This window comes from Poecile atricapillus, chromosome Z (genome assembly GCF_030490865.1).
Source record: "Poecile atricapillus isolate bPoeAtr1 chromosome Z, bPoeAtr1.hap1, whole genome shotgun sequence".
In the NCBI taxonomy this organism is placed as follows: Eukaryota; Metazoa; Chordata; class Aves; order Passeriformes; family Paridae; genus Poecile; species Poecile atricapillus.
Window position 1 is genome coordinate 39,930,266 of NC_081289.1, and position 21,682 is coordinate 39,951,947.

Genomic DNA, 21,682 nt, shown 5'->3' on the forward strand with positions numbered 1-21,682 from the left:
TAAGAGCAGCATGTGCACTTTCTAGAGCCCTGGGGACGGGAAATGTCCCCTTGCATTATGGGTTACCTTTGTACTACTGTGATCTGTGCATGAACCCTAGAACTGATATAAATATTACTAAAATATTAACAATATATATATATATTTACATGAATATATTGATATATACTAAAATTAACTAATATATTAATATTATATATTGCAACATATCAGTTTCAATCTAAAGTCTGTGGTGCTTTAAGTGAGCATTATCAGATAAGAAGAGTTTCTGGCCAAGGAGTGTTGAAAGAGTTTGGAAAACCCTGAAGAAATAACCGTCATAGGAAAAAAAAACACCTTAGATCTGTTGAGAGGACTTTTGATCTGTCAAATTCAAATGGCAATTGAAAATAGCCAAATAAATATCAACGATATATAAGATTTTTAGTCCTACTCAATCAATATCTTGCAATTACGAGTTTTAGTCTAACTGGCTAGGCTGTCTAGATGTTGGTTATGATTTATTTTGCTTACATTCAGCTACTTCGATTTTCTCTCTGTTTTCCCTTACTTGTGTCTAATAAACCTTGTTTTATTTAATCTAGTTGAAATTGGTGTCTGTTTAATAAAGAACATCCATTGGCAGGAGGCTACTGGCAGAGGAGAGTGGTTTTGGCCCTGCAGGAGAGACTGGTGGGTGCTGGGGCAAGGCAGCCAGTTGTGCCGATAGGGAGCTGCCAGTATTGGGCCCTGGGGGAAAGGAAAATCACAAAAATCAGGGACGCAGAGTTGTAGACTTCTTTGTGCATAAACTGATGGGCTGAATAATTCAGAACTCAGATGAATTCAGCTCATGGCCAGGACTGAATTTTGCCCCAGCTGCAAGCAGTTCTGGCACAAAACACAACAGAAGGAAACACACCTTTGACATCACATTAATAAAAAAAAGAAAAACAAACAACAAAAAAACCACCAAATGTTCTCACTAGCTTTGACTATTTATCACACATTAGATGTTGCAATGATTCACATACTGCTGCTGCTACTTCTCAGGGCTGCTGCAAACTACATCTAAGATAAATCAGTGCAGCTTTGCTGGAAAAGAAGCATAAACCTTGATTACAAGCATTAAGACCACAATTTCATGGAACAAGGGGTCTGAAAGTGTTTTGGCTAAACACTGGTTTTGCATCCTAATTCCTCATCTCTCGTTTTGTTCCTCTGTTCTGGAGTGGCTGTGTAATCACCACAATTTTCACTGTAGAACCTTGCAGAAACAGGAGCCCTTGTTCCAGATTTAAGCTTTGGTGTGCTTCAGTGAGTAAATGAGGCCCTGACCATATTAATTACATTCACTGAGGAAACTCAACATGCTACCAGTGTCTCTGTAATTATTCAGTATGCTGAGTGTTATCACAGCAGCCATGTGGATCCATTATCACTTTGCTCCTCTAAATGCTGCTGATCTAACCATTAGCATAGCTGCAACTCATGCTCCCAAGGAATAAGAGAAATAATAGAGTTTAATTCCTCATTTCTTTTTCAATTTTTCATGCTCTGTATCCATAGGCTGTTTCTCTCATAACCATTTACTAGCTTGTGAATGAATCTCCATGCCTAAGTTAATTCTTATGGTTTATACATGACTTGTATAAAAAGTTAAATCCACATATAGAAGAAAAAGACAATCAAATTACCTTACAAATATTATTTGTCTGCAAAAAGACCTCTTCTATTTGGCCATATTTACAAAGCAAAATTAATGCTTTGTGTTTTGTAAAGACTATACAGGCAGACAAAGGTACAAGCCCAGAGGAGAAAGACTGGGAAAACTGAGGTATTTAAATTGCAGACTGATAGCTTATTAATTCTTCATTTTATTTACTCCTTGTTCACAATGCCCACTTGGTTCCTGACTCACATTATATAGGCTCAGTTACTGCCAGCTGCAATGACTGACTTTTCTCTAGCCGGGTGACAACGATTAGCAAAAAATTAATAACTCTTTACATGAATGGTCATCCTTGTTAGCACTGCTAGAGGAGTAACAAAAAAGTCCAACATCCCAGAAATATTCAAGCAAACACAAAACTCTACACATCTAAATATTTTGAGAAAGGGAATAGCAATAGGACATGAAAACTGAAATGATAGATGTGCTCACAAACACTGCTTTGCAGTTTTCATAACATTCTGTTCAGATCCATTTGCTTTATAACGCATCACTGTGCAGCTACATTTTTAATGAGGTTGAGTTTATGTTTGAATATTCTGTCAAAAGATGTTTCAATTAATCTTATTAGCTACTCTAAGGACTAATTTGAAATTAATCTCACAAAGCCATAATACTGTGGAAACACCAAAGACAGAAATCAAAAAACACAGTCCATAAAGGTTTGCCAGAACACCCCTTTTGTCACTCACTGTTCAAGTGCAGCATATTCCCTCAGAACTAAGAATTGCTGAGAGTCAGCCTTTCCATTTGATTAAAGATTTTTCAGTGTGAGGACCAAAATTTCTGCTAGTGCAAACAGCTGAGAAATGGCTTTGGTGATTACTGTCAGACTTATCCAACTTATCCATTTCCAGAAGATAAAATATAAAAAAATGCATAAAAATAAAACAAAACAAAACAAAATAAAACCAAACAAACAAAAACCCAAAACCATTGTTACCTAAAACTACAAGCAGAACTGAAACTCAAAATTCTAGTTCTGAACTGGGTGATCCAGTGAGGTTATATATATAGCATATTCAGGGGGAAAAGGGGAGAAGAAAGAGAGGGTATATATATATATACATATATATATATATATATATATATATATATATATATAAAAATGCATCTTCTATGTGTACGTACATTTATTCTCTTACTTTGTTGAAATTAACTTTTTTTTCCTCAAGGCATTGAGGGGAAAAAATCCTTCCTAGAATATCCTTGCTAAAGAGAGCAATTACTGTAAACAGGAAAATTATACAGAATTAAGATAACTCATTGCTGCTTTTCAAGGAATTATTAACAGATGTAAACTAATGAAAATAAAAAATACGATTCTTAGCTAAGAATTTGCTATTTAACAGATTTTATATTCAAAAGAGGGAGTTGTTCTGGAACTAGCGCAACATTAATGTAGTAGTACAACCTTTAAATAGCCTCACTGCAGAAATATCTTTTTTTTTGCTTTTATTTTTATGAAAAATGCCAAAAAATAAACATCAGCGGGAAATGCATTCTTTTTATCTCTTCTACCATTTTATCTTCTGATCTATCTTATTTTATACATACTTCTTTGATGAACCTCAACTTGGGCAATACATAATGTAGATCTATTCTTGATAAGGCCATGAGGACAAAAATTCCAATTTGAATTTGAAGTTCAACCTAGCCTCCTGCCTAGAATAAATGATAGTTAAAACCATTGTTGGTTTGGTTTCCTGTTTGGGAAGCATACTGAGTTGTAAGGACAGAGGTCTTTTCATTTTTATCTGGAATCTGCACAGCCTGTTATCCCACCAGGCAAATTGTGTTTGGTTTAACAGGAGCTGAAAATTCAGGGGTTGGATATGACAAGGGGCATGAAGGGCTTTTATAAGTCAATCAGTAGAAAAAGGAGAAAGAGGAAAAACATGAGCTTTTTGCTAAATGGGGCTGGTGACCTGTGTCCAAGGATATGTGCCTGATGGGGACAGGGAATAAAGAAGCTGGCCCCAGGTGTTGTTCAGTGGTGTCCAGTGACAGGACAAGAGGTAGTGGCCACAAACTGAAATGCAGGAAATTTAATTTAAAGATTAGGAGATATTTTTGTTTTTTTCATTCTGAGGGTGGTTAATAGCTTTAACAGGTTTCTCAGTGAGGTTGTGAAGTCTCTGTTCTTGAAGAAACCCAAACACAGACAGGTAACAATACTGAGCAACCTGATCTAGATGATCCTGCTTTGAGCAGGGCATCAGAATGGATGATCTCTGGTCTCAGCTGTTGTGTGATTCTGTGAGTGTTGTTGCCCTGCTCAGGCATTAGGTGATTGAGGTCATTGGAGAGATTCACTATGTAGGTCAAGCAAAACTATTTAGTTTCATTAAACCCCACCTTTGCTGACTGTCTTTTATGTTGGGCACAGCTGGACTCTGGAAACATGGGTGAAATCTTAGTGACAGACAGTAATATTCTCTTCAGAACTAGCAAAATAAAGAATTCCCAGCTGTTCATATTTCAAAGGCAATGTAACATAATTGAACTGAAGCTGGTTGAAGTTGCTAGGAAGTCAATGGTGTTCCTCTACTGACAAGTACTGCAGAGAAGCTGAGAATCTGGCTGAAAATGAAAGGAGCAAAAAAGGCAACTATACCTTTGTGCAACATCTCAAAAACAGGTGCCACAAGAAATAATGCTGATTTTAGAGCAAGATAAGCTATAGGATCTGATGGGAACTTTTAATCTCCAGCCCCTTGATTCTTGGATAGGTAATGTATTATTCATCTTAGACAGAGAATAGTCAAGGATAGTCAAGCAAAAAATGTGGAAAATTATGCATTTTCCTTAAAAACTATCTTTAAGCTGTTTTAAAGGAAAATAAATAATTATCTTAAAAGATCTTTCTGAATGAAGCTTTTGCCTCAGGCTGAATGTGATACTAGCTAAATTGTCTTCTTTCTCATTTAAGTGGTACAAAAGTGAGAGCAGGAAAAATTATTCAATACAAAAGTAGTAGAAGAAAAGATTTTAATATGCTTCAGCATACCTCATGCCCAATTTCTATAGATGTGCAAGTGGTCTTGAACTGATGAGAGGGAACATGACTGCTACATTAATCATTTGGAGACATACACTAAAATGCTTCTTTCCTCTTCAGCTTTCTGAGGGGTTTGAGTTTTGCAAATAGAATGGAAAGTGAAACTGTAACAAGAAAACTACAAAGAGGGTTTCAATTAAATTAATATTTTTAAAAGTATTTCCATACCCACAACTTTTCCTTTACATTACCCCTAACTGGTTTTTTTACATTTTTAAAGATGTATTTCAAAAAGTATTTATCATTTTGGTAGTTAAGCTTCTTTCCTTTCAATACCCTCTTGTCTGTCACTAAAATTTACAGCCTCGATGATAGTTTCTGCAGTCGGATTATAGAGATCATTCAGTTCCTTTGTTTCCCCAATGTCAATCCAGAAATGAGGAAATAAGATTAAAGACTACTCTTCCTTTTCATCATTCTATTCTGGTTTTCATCCAGGTAAATGTAAAATTAAACCAGCTATCTGTTCATTACATTGATTAATTCTAGCAGGTCAGACAGTGAGGCAGAGGTTTTTCATGCATTTCTGCATTGCTTTCACTGGTAGGAATACACAGGAAGTGTTGAAGAATTTTAGACCAGAATCATCATCAAGTATTCATGACACATCTGTGCTCTTCCACCTGGAGATTGGAATTCTGATCTACTGGCCTGGTTCTCCTCCTGTTGTAGATGAATCCATCTTACGGTGTCTCACCTGTGAGACTGCCTTCCTGCCACACTACACTCACACTATGGAGTTTTGCTGCTTCTGATAGAATCCTTCTTGATTCATAAGGGACTCTGCAAGATCTTAATTATAAATGTCATCTAAATCTTAATAAGTTAAAAAAAAAAAAAAAAAAAGAAAATCAATATAATTTTCTTGAGGAGCTCATACCCCAGTTTCCAATGAAAGAAACTTAAGGTTTACTTATGGAAGTCTTACTGAAGAGAGAAAAAAATCCCTCTTCTCAGACACTGCCCCAGGACCACTGCAGCAGAGGGTGGCCACATTCCAACTGTGCCGTGCTACCTCCTGCACCTGCACTGGCTCTTCCCCTTGGCTGCAGCAATGGAAGCCAAGGAAACCTACCTCTTTCTTGATTTCAGGCTGTCATCACTGCTCAACAGCAGCCAAAACCTTAAAGGTAAGAGCAGACTGCAAAAATGAGAGGGTGGTTTTTATACTCCCTTCTGTGAAAAAAAGGTAGTGATGTGGAAGTAATGTAAAGGCACACATGAAAGAAAGCTGTGAAACAGGTAGGAAGATAGGGAGCCATAGTTTAAGAAAGACAAGAATTCAGAAGCTTTGAGAGAGACAAAGACACAGAGAAAAAGACCTACAGAAAGATGAGGAAGAGAAACATAAAAGTTTCAGTTCTGTTAACCTGAAGACAAGATTTTATGTCAAAACATTTCACATCTTGCTAGGGAAATTTGAAGCACCAAAGATCTTAAAGAGTTGCTTGAACACGAGCAAGTTTGATCTCCTGGTGTTATTAGTAAGGAATCTGCAGCTACAGCCATGGACTCGGAACTCTGAAAGTTTAAGTAAAGCATTCAAAGAACTACCACAGCTCTTAAGGTTAAATTGCACTCTTGGTCCAGAACCTTGGCCCAAAAAAAATTTATTGACCTCAGCAGAATACATTTGGGTTTATACTTCTAATCCTACTATTCATATCTGGATTTAATCTGGTAGAGATTTGTAGTCATTCCCTTCTTTTTCTTGTATTCTTTCAAGGCTCTAATATTCAGATAAAAATAGAGATTCTCCTTTTGGAGCAAATACAAGCTCTTCTCTAGAGGGTTTATCCCAGAGACAAATGTATTTTCGATAGTCTTCTTCCAGTTCATTAATGGTTTCACTTGGATTTTTTTTTTTAATTTAAGTATTTGCCAAAAGAAAACCCCAACCTGTAGATATTCAATTTTCTCTTCCATACATGTGCAAAGTAATGTGCTTTGTTTTGCTAGTTTTTCCCTTGGGAAAAAAAATAAATAAAATTAGTTTATGAGTTCAGAAACTGAACTGAAACCAAACAAAAGAAAAAGAACAGGATTTCTAGTGGAGCCCCAGAAACAACCTAGGAAAAATGAAATAAATCCCACAAAACATAAGAAAAGTCATCATTTTCCCAGCTTTACCTTTATTCTGGTCTCAAAAGAGCTACCCTGTTGTGTCTATGTTTTAGTTCTGAATGTTACTTTTTCAGCAACATCTTTCATTCTCAAGCAAATTCCCCACTGGACTGATGGCATGATTTCCCACCTAGGAATGTCACCCAGTGATTACAGAGTCTTGCTGTGTACAATACCATTAATGAGAGGAATGACATTTATCAATGCCATTTCAATGAACCTTGTGAGCTGAGCTCAAGACGGGCTTGTTTTACAGAAACTGAATTTCCAGCAAACCATACACTGTATCCTTAATATACATCAAGCAATGAAAAAAATAAAAATAATAAAAAAAAAAAATTTGAAATCTCTGGATGTTTTAAGTCTGGTAGAATCACATTAAAATGCATTGAATAGAGCTATTCATTCTAAAAAGGCAGTGACACATAAAATCAGGTTTTCTCAATTACATCCATTTTTGTGGAAAACGTTAGTAATTTGCCTATTGCGTGGTGTTTTTATTATTATGTCAAGAAACCATGAACAGCTTATCATTGCAGGAAAAGCTAACATTTGTCTCTGTGACTGCAGTAACACTGGAAGATGTCAAAAATGTACGAACATAATACTACCACTGACTTATGTCCAGCTCAAACATCCATTGTGTGACTGCAATTTCCTTCATCTTGTATTTCTTGAAATTACAAGTGTGAAAACCATGAACTAAATTAAATGAAAAGGAACAATAGCTGTGAAAATCTGTTTGTTGATTCAGCTGTCCGTTAGCTGTAGATATTTTAAATGTAAAAATTCCTAGTATATGTGTTGTATGAATCAGCTACATAGCTAAGAAAATAGCAAAAAAAAAAAAAAAATTTGCAACCAAAATAACCAAAACCCTCTTTACGGTAAGAGGAGATCTTTCTTAGGTGATTTTTGTAGCACCTAATGCCCTGGAAGAGCAGCGTTAATAATGATTTTTGCCAGTTTGGTTGGGATATTGGTTATGGAGCACACTGGCAGTGCTCAAGCACTTGAAATACTTAGTATATTTTAGTATAAAAAGTTCACATTTCTTCAGACATTTCTCTGCTAAGAATCAATAATGCAATCTCCTTGACTCATTTTTTTTTTCATTATTTTCAATTTAATTTAGTGTTTGCCTATCACCTGAGACGCAGCAATGATGGAGCTCAGCAATGAGTCCATGCAGAACCATGACACAGCAGGACCCGTTTTCAGCTAAAAAAGCATACAGATGGCATTACTTTGACAGGAAAGATTGGATTTATTTTCTCTTCTCCCCTTTAAATCTACACTCAGCTGCATACTGGAATGATGGGGTGAGGATTTCCATGACAAACACAGCTTAGCAGGTGATCATGGCAACATATTTCTGACTGCAGTCCCAGGAGCAGATGTCTTCATGTTTGAAATCATGCACCACAAACAGCCTTTGTTTGTCTTGTCTCACATCAAGCATGTCTGGCACATTTCTATAATTTGACTCTGTTCAAAATACTCTACCTATATGCAGTGCTTGAATTCCCTATGCAGACAGGCTGATACTTTATGTGGCTCGGGTTTTTACTTGGTTTTCACTCTCATGTCCATTTTAAAATGCCTCCTATTAATTTTGCATTTGTTGTGAAGTTATGATTCCTTTTAACTCACTTTATGGTGCTATCATTTTGTGGATATATTTTCTCCAATTCATGTAGTTGCTGTTTCCTTTGTTTCCTCATGCTTAATATTCTATGTGCAGATATCATCAGAGGTGCAATCTGCGCCAGTCAAGCACTAAAGTGAGGACATAGATGTCAGTCATTTAAACTGATGAAGAACATAAACAAAGCAGATGATACCCAAAGAAAGGAAGACAAACTTGAGCCAACAGTAGCAACCTTTGGAAATTATTTCAGTGGTGAAAGATAAGTTGGGAAATATAAAAAAATACCCCTTTGAGTATTTATTTCAATTAAAGTTCACTTCATATATACACATATATTTTTGTGTGTGCATAAAGATGTGTGTGTATATATATATATATATATATATATATGTTGTTTAAGAGAAAGAGGACAATATTCCTAGATTACAATAAAATGTTTATATTTTTGCCTAAAATAGGTATAATAAAAATACTTCCTGAGCCTGGATGGTTTAGACTTTGCTGCTGAAATGCCAATAGGCTTTAAAAAAGCAATATTAACGCATGTAATGGATTTCATGTTGTGCTCTGGTACACCAGGGAGAGCTACCTATAGCTATTACTGGTTGAAAGGAAGATAAAGATTCCTATTTTCTAAATAGGAATCCCTGCCTTCAGTGAAGTAGGATTCCCAGCTTCACTTGAAAAGAAAGTGTCAAATTCTGCCAGATACAGGGAGAAGTGATTTCAATGGGAATTGCTCAGATTTGAGAGAGGAAGGATTAGAATTTGACCTCATCTTACTTAAAAGATTCGATTTTAAAGTAACTGCTAGAGACAAATTGATAATTCGGCAAGTTTTATCAACACCATGTAGCCTGCTTTTGAGCCTATGCTTTCTCCTTTATCAGTCTTACCCCGAGTGTATGATTTGCTTTGCATTACCTATCTGTCCTTAAGAACTGGATTGCTTCTTAGGCCAGAAAAATCTGACTTTCCAAGTATCAAATGTTTCAAACTTCCAAAGGTTAATGATCATTTTCTGAATCACAGTCTAAATATCAAATAAAGTAAGCTGCAACAAATATTATTCCCTTCTTTTACAGAAGAATCACTTGGAAAGACAGAAGTTCTTAACGAGAATATTTTGGGGGAGGGAAAAATTTATCAGAGAGCAAGAACAAAGCTGTCAACATAAGGCCAGATAGTTTAATTACAAACATTTAATGATAAGAAAATAAAGTCCATAAACTGGCAGGCAGCACTAGACAAAGTTTGAGATGTCTCCTATAATTATAAATCTTTGGCTTATGTGTAATACAGTGGCAGAATTCCTTCAAGGAGGTGCAAATATTTTTTTCAGGTGGTAAAGCCTATAGCAGTAAGATCTAGAAATTAAATGCCTGCACAATTTACTTCTTGGCATGTCTTTTGCAGTCAATTCCCAGTCCCTGCAGAAGCCCAGGAGTTTTGATTTTCAAGAGTTACAGTTTTCCTTAAAACCTGCGTTGGTTTGGGAGAATTCAGAAAATAAGCTATTTCAATAGCTACAGGGTGCCTCTGTTTTATGGCTTCTTCCCAGACTCCTTTCTGACAAAAGCATTACAAGCAGAATTTGAAGAGACACAGGTATTGAGTAGCTCTCCTCTCATCTACAAGAAGAAGTCTGGTCAGGAAGAAAAGCAAAGAGCCATGGGTAGATCTGTGGGCAGATCAATCAGGCAAAAGCTTAGGTAAACCAATTCCAGGAAATCAATCTTTTGGGGCCTATCACCATTTCATGTTATTTAAAGCAGAGCTGGCTTATCGAAAAGGCTTAATTGTAATGACAAATGAAAGTAGCAGTAGATGAATCAATAAAACCCTACTCTGTATTCTGAGAAAAAGTGTCTTCTATTAGTTTGGGGGGTATGGAAGGAAGCAGTTCTCAGCCTGTAAGTAATTTTTGTGACAGTTTTTTTTTTCTATTTTCATTTCTCAACTTTTTACTCAAACCCATTTTATAGCCCTATAAAGTTTGATAAAACTGTATTCACTGCTTTATCTAAATATTGATCAGCACGCTTATAGGGAAATTACTATGCCTTCTGCTTGAACAGCAAGAAGTAATAAATTAAACATTAAAAACAAAAACTTCACTTGCTGGGAGTCTTATTTTATTTTGTAGTCTATAATCCATTGCTTTGCTATAATTTCCCTAAATATGCCCAGTATTTTTATCATTTATTTACAGTCCTATTATGGCCTGATTGAAGTTATATATATTCTACTTGATAATCAAACACTGGCAATTACTATAGATTAATCTGATTTGAAACAGAGGTGAAGAGAACTCCACCTAGTTAAGTGAAACTCAAGTCTGATATAACTCAAAGAAGATGGTCTTGACATTTTAAATCTAGTAACTAATGTCAGGACTGACTTCATTTTGTCAATTTCTGTTAGTCTCCATCCCACGGCTTTGTTCTTAAATTCTTGTTCATGTCTGTGGTTCTTTTGGGAAGGCATCACTCATCCACCAAAAAAAAATGAATACTGTTGATCTGGAGATGCTTGCTTTCTTTTTTCACAGTAAAGGAAGAGTGAGATGTATTCAGAATGACTGAAATGCAGTATTACATCCATCTTTTTCATCAAGCACTGGTGGCACTTTATTTTATTTTGCTGCAATTTGCCTTTACTTGAACATGTTTCTTTCAAGAACCTAAGGGATATGAACTGTTTAATAAAAACAAATAAATTTTACAAATATTTTCTTCTTTTGGAGCACTGCTTTTCAACCTTGGTTTTATTAAAAACTCCAAAGAAGAAATGAGGGAATTATCCATCTGCAACATTACTGCTGCATGTAGAAGTCCCTGGAGATTTCAGTGTGTAGGCTGGAGTAACCATTTTCTCATTACCTTTGTAGATCACTTAATTCTGAATTTTTAGTGTAAATGCACACCGCTGCTAAGGTCACTGCTTTATTAAATAGTTCAGTGATGCAATCTAAGCTCTCACACAATCCAGAGCTAAGTGCATGAAGATCATGATAAGATATCCTCTGCACAAAAATTGGGTATTTTAGATGTTTATGGTTGTTGGCTATTTAAAGCAATAAACTGGCATTATCTATAAGCAACATGCATAATAGACAAAAGTAAGCTTTCTGGAAGATTTTTTGTCCAGGTTTTCTTTAAATATAAAGATTTTAAAAATCTGCTTAGGGAGGCTGGTGAAAACTATTTTACTAACCTGACTATAAACTGTTTAAATTTAGAATTTGACTACTCTTTCAGGTATTTTGTTTTGCATATGAAAGTCATAGCAATTGTCTCATTTGCACTTTACAAAGCTTCCTCTGCTCTACTAATAGATGCTATAAATAATTTAGAGCAACACTCGTTACATAGACTTGTGTGTTTTCCCCTTGGAAAATAATAATCCAGTTTTCTCACCTTACTCTTTCCTCATTGCAGATATGGTGGTTATATTATGCACTCAATATTTCACCTGAAATCTGAAAGCAAGCAAACCCAGCAATTTTAAATAGGTAAGCAAAACTGCACATGGACATACCATGTGTCCTTCTATTTGTGAATGGTACAAACCATTTAGGTGAATCTAGCGTTTTTTAAGTCCTCAGATTGCTGTTATCCATCTTTTTCAGACTCATAAAACTAGATGGGACCAGAGAAGATCATCTGGACTGACCTCCTGTGTATCAGCAGCTGTTGTATTCCATTGAGTTCTAGCAATGCATGGCCTGGGCAGGGCAATGCAGACAATTCTCAGAAGCGTTCTTATTCTGGTATCATAAGAGAGCAGCTTTTCATCTCCTCACTGCTTTGTTCCAACCACCTTGACTGTTAAAAATGGGTAGTTTGTTTCTAGTATGAATTTTCTGTTTAACTACTAGATATTATTTCTTGTTTCTGTCTTTCTCTACTAGAGTAAAGGGCCCTTTGTATATTCTTTCCCTGAAGGAACCTTATTTACATTAGTTATGTTGTCTCAATCAATTTCTTGGTTAACCAAGCAGCGTGAGTTCTCTGAAGCATCCTTTCTGACACTATCCTATAAATCTCCAATTTTTCAGGAAATCCAAAAGAAGTATTTTCCTGTGGAGGTTTAATTCAGTGATTTAAAGATGATCATCAGTCCCACAGGTCTTGAGTCTTTAAACAGGCCAAGAAAGGGATACAGAGGAAATGCGTGGAGCCAGTGGGACATCAGAACCACCATGACAAGCAGCTATTTCGGAACATGCAGAGATTGACTACTGACAAGCTTTTTGTAGGCATTTTGTAGGCATCCTGGCAAAGGAGAGCTTTAATGAGGGACTTGAAGGAGGATAGAGTTTCTCAGATAATTACAGGGAGCTTCACCCAAGCCTGAGTAATTAGCTCTGTTAATACTGCCTTTGGTGGGTGGAGGGGTTTCAGAGGATGTCTGAATGAGGTAGCTTGGGTACCCTGAGCAGCACACAGACAGCTGTGGGACAGGGCAGCGCTGCAAACATGCCCAGCCCTCTCCACACAGCTCATTTGCCAAGCCACAGTACTACGGTACACTGTGGCCAGTACTTGACAGGGTTTCTAAGAGGCAGCATAGCCATCTCTCTGCCTGGGACTGTGCAGATACTCCCTGAAATGTCTGTAAAGGTTATGGATAGTGAAATATGGTAGGACTGTTTTATTTACTTCCCTCTGCATCTAGAAGTTTCTTGATAATACATTGCCTTTTCTTGGTCATATTTAAGAATGGGAAATAGCATATTGATTTTGTCATGCCAGTGAAGAAATGTGAACCTGTCAATGTCTACATTTGCTCCATCCAGCAGGCTGGTCCTCCATGTCTCTGTAATGTGCTTTATTGAAGAGACAGGGAAAAAAAATATTTTGGACAATTAATCAACATTCAGTCTGGCTGCAGCATTTCAACAGTATGTAATAAAATGCCTTTTTTTTTTTTTTTTTTTTTACCCAGAAATGTTCCTTTGTGGCTTGAAACAACCATTTTGTCAGCAAGCTCTGGGCAGCTACACAACCACAATCAGTTCAAACTGGTATAAGGTCTTAAACAAATATGATTTTAAACTATATAGAGGGAATTTATTTTCTAATGAAATGCTCTGCATTTTGCATTGGTTTCTATCCAGTCTATGTCTTTATGTTCAAATGTCATGGCTCACCACTCATGCTGTCTGCTGATTGTGAATTGTATAAAAAATCAGCCACCAAAACAGCAGGGAAGTTTTTAAATGTCATGTAAGGACCCAGGGTTCCTTGTTACAGGTTGAATTCTTCTATTATTTCTACATAAAAGTATGATGTTTCAAAAATTACTCTTGTCCTTGCTGTTTCTGGGTGTCTTTTTTGAGCTGTTGAACTATCTCTGTAGACAAGAAGAAATCTTAGATTTTATTCCCAGAGGGTTAATGTTTGTATTCACATGACTTTCAAACTAAATCTTAGAGACTCTTGAGACCTCCTCAGTCTTGTTATTTCAAGGATAAAGGACTGGGCCTAAGTCCACAATAGAAAACCAAGAGGCAAAGGGAAGACTTCTACAACAGCCAGCAGACTGGCTATGAAGGGACACAGGGAGCAGCAGGAGCAAAATATATTGCTTTTGGGATATCCCTGACTTCCTTTGCAACAACCCCTCTTCAAATGGAAGTATTTGTTATATGCATGACTTCCAGTGATCCATCTGAAATAATCAAGAGACTGCCTGTGACTGTACCGTCACCCTCAGAAGATCTTATGCCTTGTACCTTCAGCCAGCTGTGCCTACATTTGTATGGCTTGAAAATTCTATCTTTTTTCCTTGTCACTGAATCTTTCATCAGAGCTAAATATGAATTTGGGGAAATAAGAGGAGAATTCCAGCAGCCACTACTCTGAAAGACTCATTTTAAAGATTTAAGTGGAGTTCTGATTTATTGGAAATTGAGGACTGGTCTGTCCTTGGGATTTCCCAAGGTACCAATGCATACCTTCCTCACATGTACAGTCAAAACTAGCTTTTACTTGAAATCCAAGGTATATTTGTTCAGAGGAAGCAACTTCACATTTTGGTCTGATACTGAGTATTTTTGGCTCCTGGACCTCATGACTCCCATGAAATTATGGACTAGAGCCAAATGAGGCAGCAAGAGGCAGACAAGGTTTCTAAGGACAAGACGGTAGCACAGACTAGTGAACCATTTCACTCTTAATAAAAGCAGTTTTAAAGCCAGACTGAGCCTTTGAGTATGGGAAAAACAAGAGAAATTATATTTCCCATCTTAACTTTTCTAGCTATGAAGATTAGATGCTTATTTTTTAACTACACCCTCCCTCTGACTCAGAAATAATCACTATTACTGCATTATTCTAAACTTATCTTCTGAGATGCTGAGAGATAAGGTAACTAATCTAACTGGCCAATACACAGTCATCCTTTTCTTAAAATAATTAAAGCAATATATTAAAATATAAAGAATGTGACTCATTAATAAGAGTGATATTATAATTGTCTCTGCATGACTGTGACACTAATTCAATCAATCATAAATTGATTTCTAGGAGAAAATAAGCAGCTACAGTTACAGTATCTTAGGTCATCAGTTATTTCTAACTCATATCTTGTTCCTGATGAGGATTTTCTTGACTGGTATTGCCTAATTATACCTCAAAATTTTGCCTTTTAGCAGATTGTCATCTCTTTAAATCAAGAACTGCTATCTATTTAAATCAGGGGTCATTAATCTACATTTGATGAATGAGAAAGCTCTGGACTCTTCCAGCCATCAGAAACTTAAAGAATGCATTTACGGTATGGCTTTGGACAAACCACCTCACCTCAGCTACCACTATAACAAAACCCACTTTGTTTTAAGTGTAAATACTGCTAAGTAGAGAAGAACCTGTCTATTTATCCATTTAATATCTCCCAGTTCCTACCCTCTGCCCCTTCATCCATCTTTTTTTGAAGTGACAATATGCTCACTAACTTGTCTGTTACAAACGGTACATAGCAATTAAAACTCACAAATCAAAGTGAACTGCAAGAATATGGGCATTAATGGAAGGACAATGTATAGAAAAGTCTGAAATTGAGAGTTTAGTTAAGGAATTTTAGCTCCTTACTTTTAACCAGCTCAGAGGTCTGTTTTCTTTTATTTACATCTTAGAAACATTTTGCATTCTCCATGCTTTATTTTCCAGCTGTCAGAGTTAGAAACAAACCTAGTTTATCCCTCATGGGTTTTGTACTTTTATTTGAAACTGCTTCATATTTTTAAGTCTAGAGCACATTATTTTTTTATCATTCAAACTGAATTGATAAAGCCAAAGGAAGACATTTCAATGAATTTTGCCTATGCAAGCTTAACTGACTGCAAACATAAAAACTGTAATAAGTTTTGTAAAAAGTTTTTCTTAATGAAATTCACTTCCCTGAAAAATCTATTTAAAAATCAAAGCAAAAGCCTTTACTTTGGCATTTTAAATTATGCTCTTGTTTTCAATCAACTGTGACATTCCCCAAAGGAAAAGTCCCAGTTTACACTATATGTAATACTTAAAGCTTCAGAATTTCTGAGATTAGCATGAGTTGAAGAGTCAACTAGGTATGAATTCTCTCTTTTCTGGAGAATAACTTGCAAGAATTTTATCCTTTTTCTTTGACAGTTTGATAAGAGAGTCTTTTTCCTCTCTACTTTCATCAAGAAGAAAAAGATCCTTGAAAACCCCAATAAGGAGGATGCCATCAGCAAAAGAGAAAGCAAAACAGTGTGTAAAAACTGTGTAAAAAAGCAAAACAGCAGAGAAACCTTATTCTTTACTCCCCTTGGCAGGAAATTAAGTCTAGAGTGCTAGACTGCTTTGCTACGCTCAGTCCCCAAGGTTTCACCAACACTTGGTCAGGGTGCAAACCAAGCAAGCAAGAGGAAATGAAAGAAACCACAAAGAAAATACTACAGCAGCGAATTACCACTTCCCTGCAGAGGATGACTAATTAGTTAAGCTGATGATGACAAGACTGCAAATTTTGTGTAGAGACCCCTCACATTTCTTCTCAAAAGAAGGGAAAGAACTGCTAATATTGTTATTAGTGGCTCCCCATCCCCTAGTAAAGTGTGTAACATTGTGAATCTCCTCCTTGGATGGATTTGTTTTTTCCAGAAAGATATCATTTCAACAAATGCACTCAAGAATCTGAAGTTCACAAACCAATGTTCATAAAATCAGTCTTATTGTGCTCTCTGATATAGGGCTGTATGAGGGATATAATTAATATACTTCACTTGAAGATAGGAAAAAATATATTTATTTGTCTGCTTCCATACAACACTTAAAATTTTTGCCTACTGAAAGTCTTCCATTTCCTCAGATGTATTTAGTTTTAAATGTACTATGTGCTCACTAGGGAAAAATTTCACAGTCTAATAGACCTCACTCTATTCAGTTCTCATATTTTCCTTTCTATATTGACAACTCAATATGCATTTATTTTGTTGTTTCCTTATAGGGACACTCTTGTTACATTACTATTTTTTCTACATGTATTTCAAAACTCTCAGAAAAAAAATTCTTGATAAAACCATTTTTAAAGACTGCTTTTACCATTCTTCACTGTTATAAAATTTGCTTTTTTTTTTTTTTCTTAAACATCCATATGATTTGGTAATTTCTATGCTGGCAGTTCACAGGCTATATAAATCTACAAGATAATTGTAGAAGAAATTATCTAATTGCATATAATATCACTCTGCATTCTGTATATATCTGTAGCTAAAAATTACATTATAATTATATACACATAAATGTTTAGTTATATAGCAATTATAGCATAATTGTTACAGTTTCCTGCATGGAAGATATATGGAATGATGTTTTGGTACTTTCAGCGCTGTGAATCTGGTTTTATGTGAATTATCTTTGTTTGAGTTAAAAAAGATGATAACGTCACAAAGATGGAACTGGCAGTGACCTTCATGACTGTGTGTAAGGGAGGAGTCAGTGTGTCAAGAGGAGGGAGCTGGGCCCTTCTCAGTGGTGCTCAGTAACAGGACAAGAGGCAAAGGACAGAAATTGATGCACAGGAGGTTCCACCTGAATATGAGGAAGAACTTCTTTACTGTGTGAGTGACTGAGCACTGGAACAGGTTGCCCAGAGAGGTTGTCTGGATGCAATCCTGTGCCATGTGCTCTGGGATGACCCTGCTTGAGCAGGGAGGTTGGACAGAAGGCACTGTGGTCACTTCCAACCTGACACATTCTGTAATTCTGTGCTATTTAACACACACTGGTCATCTCTGTTTTTATTTTTTTAATTACTCCCTACACCTAAATTGTGAATGTAAATTAGGTTGTTTTTAAGTGGGTAGATAAGAAAAAACCTACCTTCAAAGTAGTTAGGATAAAGGTGCTCATTAAAGTTACTTTATTCAAACTAAATTCATTCCAATGAACAGCAAATATTTGTCAAACAATTTCATTGGAGACAATTTAAGCAATAGCTCCTTACCATAATAGGCTGCAAAATTATACTTTCTCTTACTTTTTGCTTTGCATTAACTCCTTTGTCAGTTCTAATATAAATAAATGTGAAAGTGTTTCTTCTATCATGAGACTCTCTTGATATTATCCAGTAAAGTGTGCTTCTGTAGAGAGAGGTGAATATGATTTTTCATTCCTCCTAACTAAACTCCAGATTTCTCTCTTAACACGTTGCTGAGGCCAGGATATAGGGGCTGATCTTACAAGCATTTTCCTCATCATCAGAAGACAAAGGCCTGAAATTTCTCAAACAGGGAGGGAATTTCAATTAAGTCTCTCTGGAGCTTTGTGGCTTTTCTCAGTCAGTTTAACAGAGTAGAATTAAAGAGAGGCAGCTGTACCACTGCCTGCAGATATAACATTAAAAAGAAAACAGTGAGTCCGTGTTATCATTTCCTACCAATTAACTGTAACTGCATTAGACATTTATTGGATTTGGCTAGTAAACACTGTAGATATCTTTAAAGGGTTGTGACAATATTCTAAAAATTAACCCAAGTTATTAAATCAGATATAGATGCCTGAGAAAATAATATTTGACAAATTATACTCATATAGACACTCAGAGTGTGTAATTTCTAATACAGAGTTCTCTCCAGTCACTGTCTATAATTACAGCATAGTATCAGGAGTAAAGGTTAAAAAAAAAAAAAAAAAAGAGACTTTAGAAGCATTGCAATAGAAGAGTAATAAATGGACAATGTGGAGCATGAATTTTTCAATCTAAAGAGGCTGAAATTCTCCAGGAGTATAGCAGATGACTGAAAAGGTTCAAGCAAGATAATTTTGTCTTTATGAAGCCAAGAGGAAACACTGAAAAGAAAAATGGGGTAAGGCAGGTTTTATCATTTTAACATTGCAGAATATGAGATTAATTTAAAAATCAACAGTTGAATGGGAAAGCTAGTTAACATATTATCTTAGTGAAATGTAACAAGCATTGTAATTCAAGTAGTGGAATCATGTAGTACATATTTGAAAATGTTAAGAGAAATACTTTTCTGAAATCTTCAACATATCCTTAACCTCAGATTAAAATGTGAAGGGTATGAGATGCCTGTCAAAACCTGTAAGAAATGCACAGCTAAGAATTTACATTAGATTCAATTTAGATTAGATTAGATTAGATTAGATTAGATTAGATTAGATTAGATTAGATTAGATTACATTAGATTTACATTTTGGATTAGATTATAAAAAAGAATATGTTGATGCCAGGCTACATAAGAAAGAGTTAAGGTTATAATATTAGGGTGGGGGCAGGGGAAATTTCTTGCCAGTATATCTCAGACCATAGAAATGACCAGAGCAAATCAAAAACCTAAAAAGATATCAATACAAAATCTAATCAAGACAAGATAACAAGAAGCATAATGAAATAAAGTACAGCCTTTCAGCAGAACATTATATTCAAGGAAAGCTAAAATTTGACATATAAAATCTGAAACTTCCTAAGGAAAAAAAGCACTTTTAAAAGAATTTGTAAGAATAGTGCATGTTTCAACACCCTTCAATTAGTCTGAAAATGAAATTACTCATTCCATATGCTACCATTGCTTCTATACGGGTTAATATCACATCTAAAAATTGAGAAAATATTTGAAAGTTAAAACAGTTATATTTGAAAGTTAAAACAGTTTTATTTGCAAGTGTGGACAAGAAACATTCAGATAAGTCACAGGATGAATGCTCCCTATTGAGGGAAAATAAAGGCAAAGCAAAATCTTGAAAAGACAGAGTGTGAGTTGTTGCAGAGATGGAACACACATTGCAGGGCTGGAAGTGTATCAAACCTTAAATCTCACTGAGAGGGATTATAGTGCAGAGGCAGAAGGCTGATGAGATGAAAAATAGAAACAACAAAGTAAGACTACGTGGCACTACAAAATAGTAAAGGTGTTACAACAGAGTTTAGGAGTGGAGATAGCCAAAACAGCAAAGCTGCAGCACCCCATCCTACACAATTTAAAATTTGTTTACTAACCAGGATGACTGTAGTGGTGGATAGCAGTTTCTGTTCAACACCCCACACTGATGGATGTGCTGTACAAATGCAGACCCTCCAGCCACCTCTCTGGCTCCTGCTTGAGCATCACGGTGCTCTCGGGGAAGCAGGACTCCTCACTCATGGACAAAGTGCCTGAGCCAAGGCTGGTGTCCTGGATTTCACACAGTGCTCTCACCTTGGACTCAGCCCTCTGCACTGTGCTGGGCTCCTGGGCAGGTCTTCCTATCAAGGAGCTTTATGTCTTTATTGTTTTTAACTCAGATGATCAAGCTAACTTTGCAAGCACCTAGCCAGTCTGTCAGGCTAAGAAAAATACCTTGAATTTCTCTGTATATAAACCTGGCTAGCTGTTTCTACGTGGTTTTCTCGTACCTTCTGACATGCCATCCTAAATGGTGAATGATAATCCCATTTACCATTTAATATCATTCACCCACAAAGATGTAGAGTTCTTAACAACTTTCTGTTTCTTGGTTTCTTCCCCATGCACACCTACTACATTAAAGGTGGGCAGATGTACTTCTGACTTCCAAATGAGGCTCCCCTATAAAATTATTTGTATTTTCCCAGAGCATGTCATAATCACCTAATATTACATAAGAGCTGAGCAGATTGCTCGAGGTCTCACTTAAGGGATTCATGCTTTCAGGTAGGCTTTGATACATTACAAAAAGGAAAAAAAACCTACATATTCTTGACAAGCTGACAAGTTATATAAATAAAATGCTAGTATAATAGTGACATTTTTTAAAAATGTCATTCATATGAGAAAAAAATGTTATACATATTGCATATAAGAACAAGGAAACTTTATAAATCATCTGCAGTTCAAATAGACATTTTTCTGTGTGCTTGAAAATACATATTGATTTTGGATTATGATTCCCACTTAGCTGAAGAATAAAGAATAAAATAAACAGAGCCATTACAAATTTGATTTCATGTACAAATCAATACTTGCAAGATATGACACAAGCCACAGTAAGGATGTATAAGAAAGGTTTTAAAAATTTACAAAGATTTATTATTTTTGGTATAATTTTCCAGGTCCAAGACAGACACAGTCAAATCATAAAAAAAGATTATTAAAATTACTTGAAGGATTTTTTTAAAAGCCTGTTCTACTAGTTTGTTCTGCACTGGGTCCTGGTAAGTTGTAGGACAGTACCTCTTGAATCTAAATTCCTAATGGCCTTATGTTATTTAGAAAATGAGAGGAAAGATTTAGATAACTGCTATTAAAAGTAGGAGTATTGTCAATTCCTTTTAAGCATAATGAAAAGAGCAAACAGAGAAGACCAATAGGTTAAATCTACAATGACACAGCGATCTAACAATACGAACTGAAACATCTAAAATATGGACATTCCCCAATGAAGATGACCCTTTTTGTTAAAAAGGTTAAACACCAGTGACTGATATAAGACTAAAACGTGAAGAACAGAACCAAGGTAAAGAAGTTCAGGCAGAAAAGTAGTTTGAGGACTAGGTTCTAGCAAAGGAAAGTTCTAAGCAGAACAATGCAGGGACAGAACAGCTCTGTTCTGCCTGCGATACATGCAGCACCTCAGAGATCTTAAAGATACAAGGTACTATCCCAAAGACAGACTGAAAA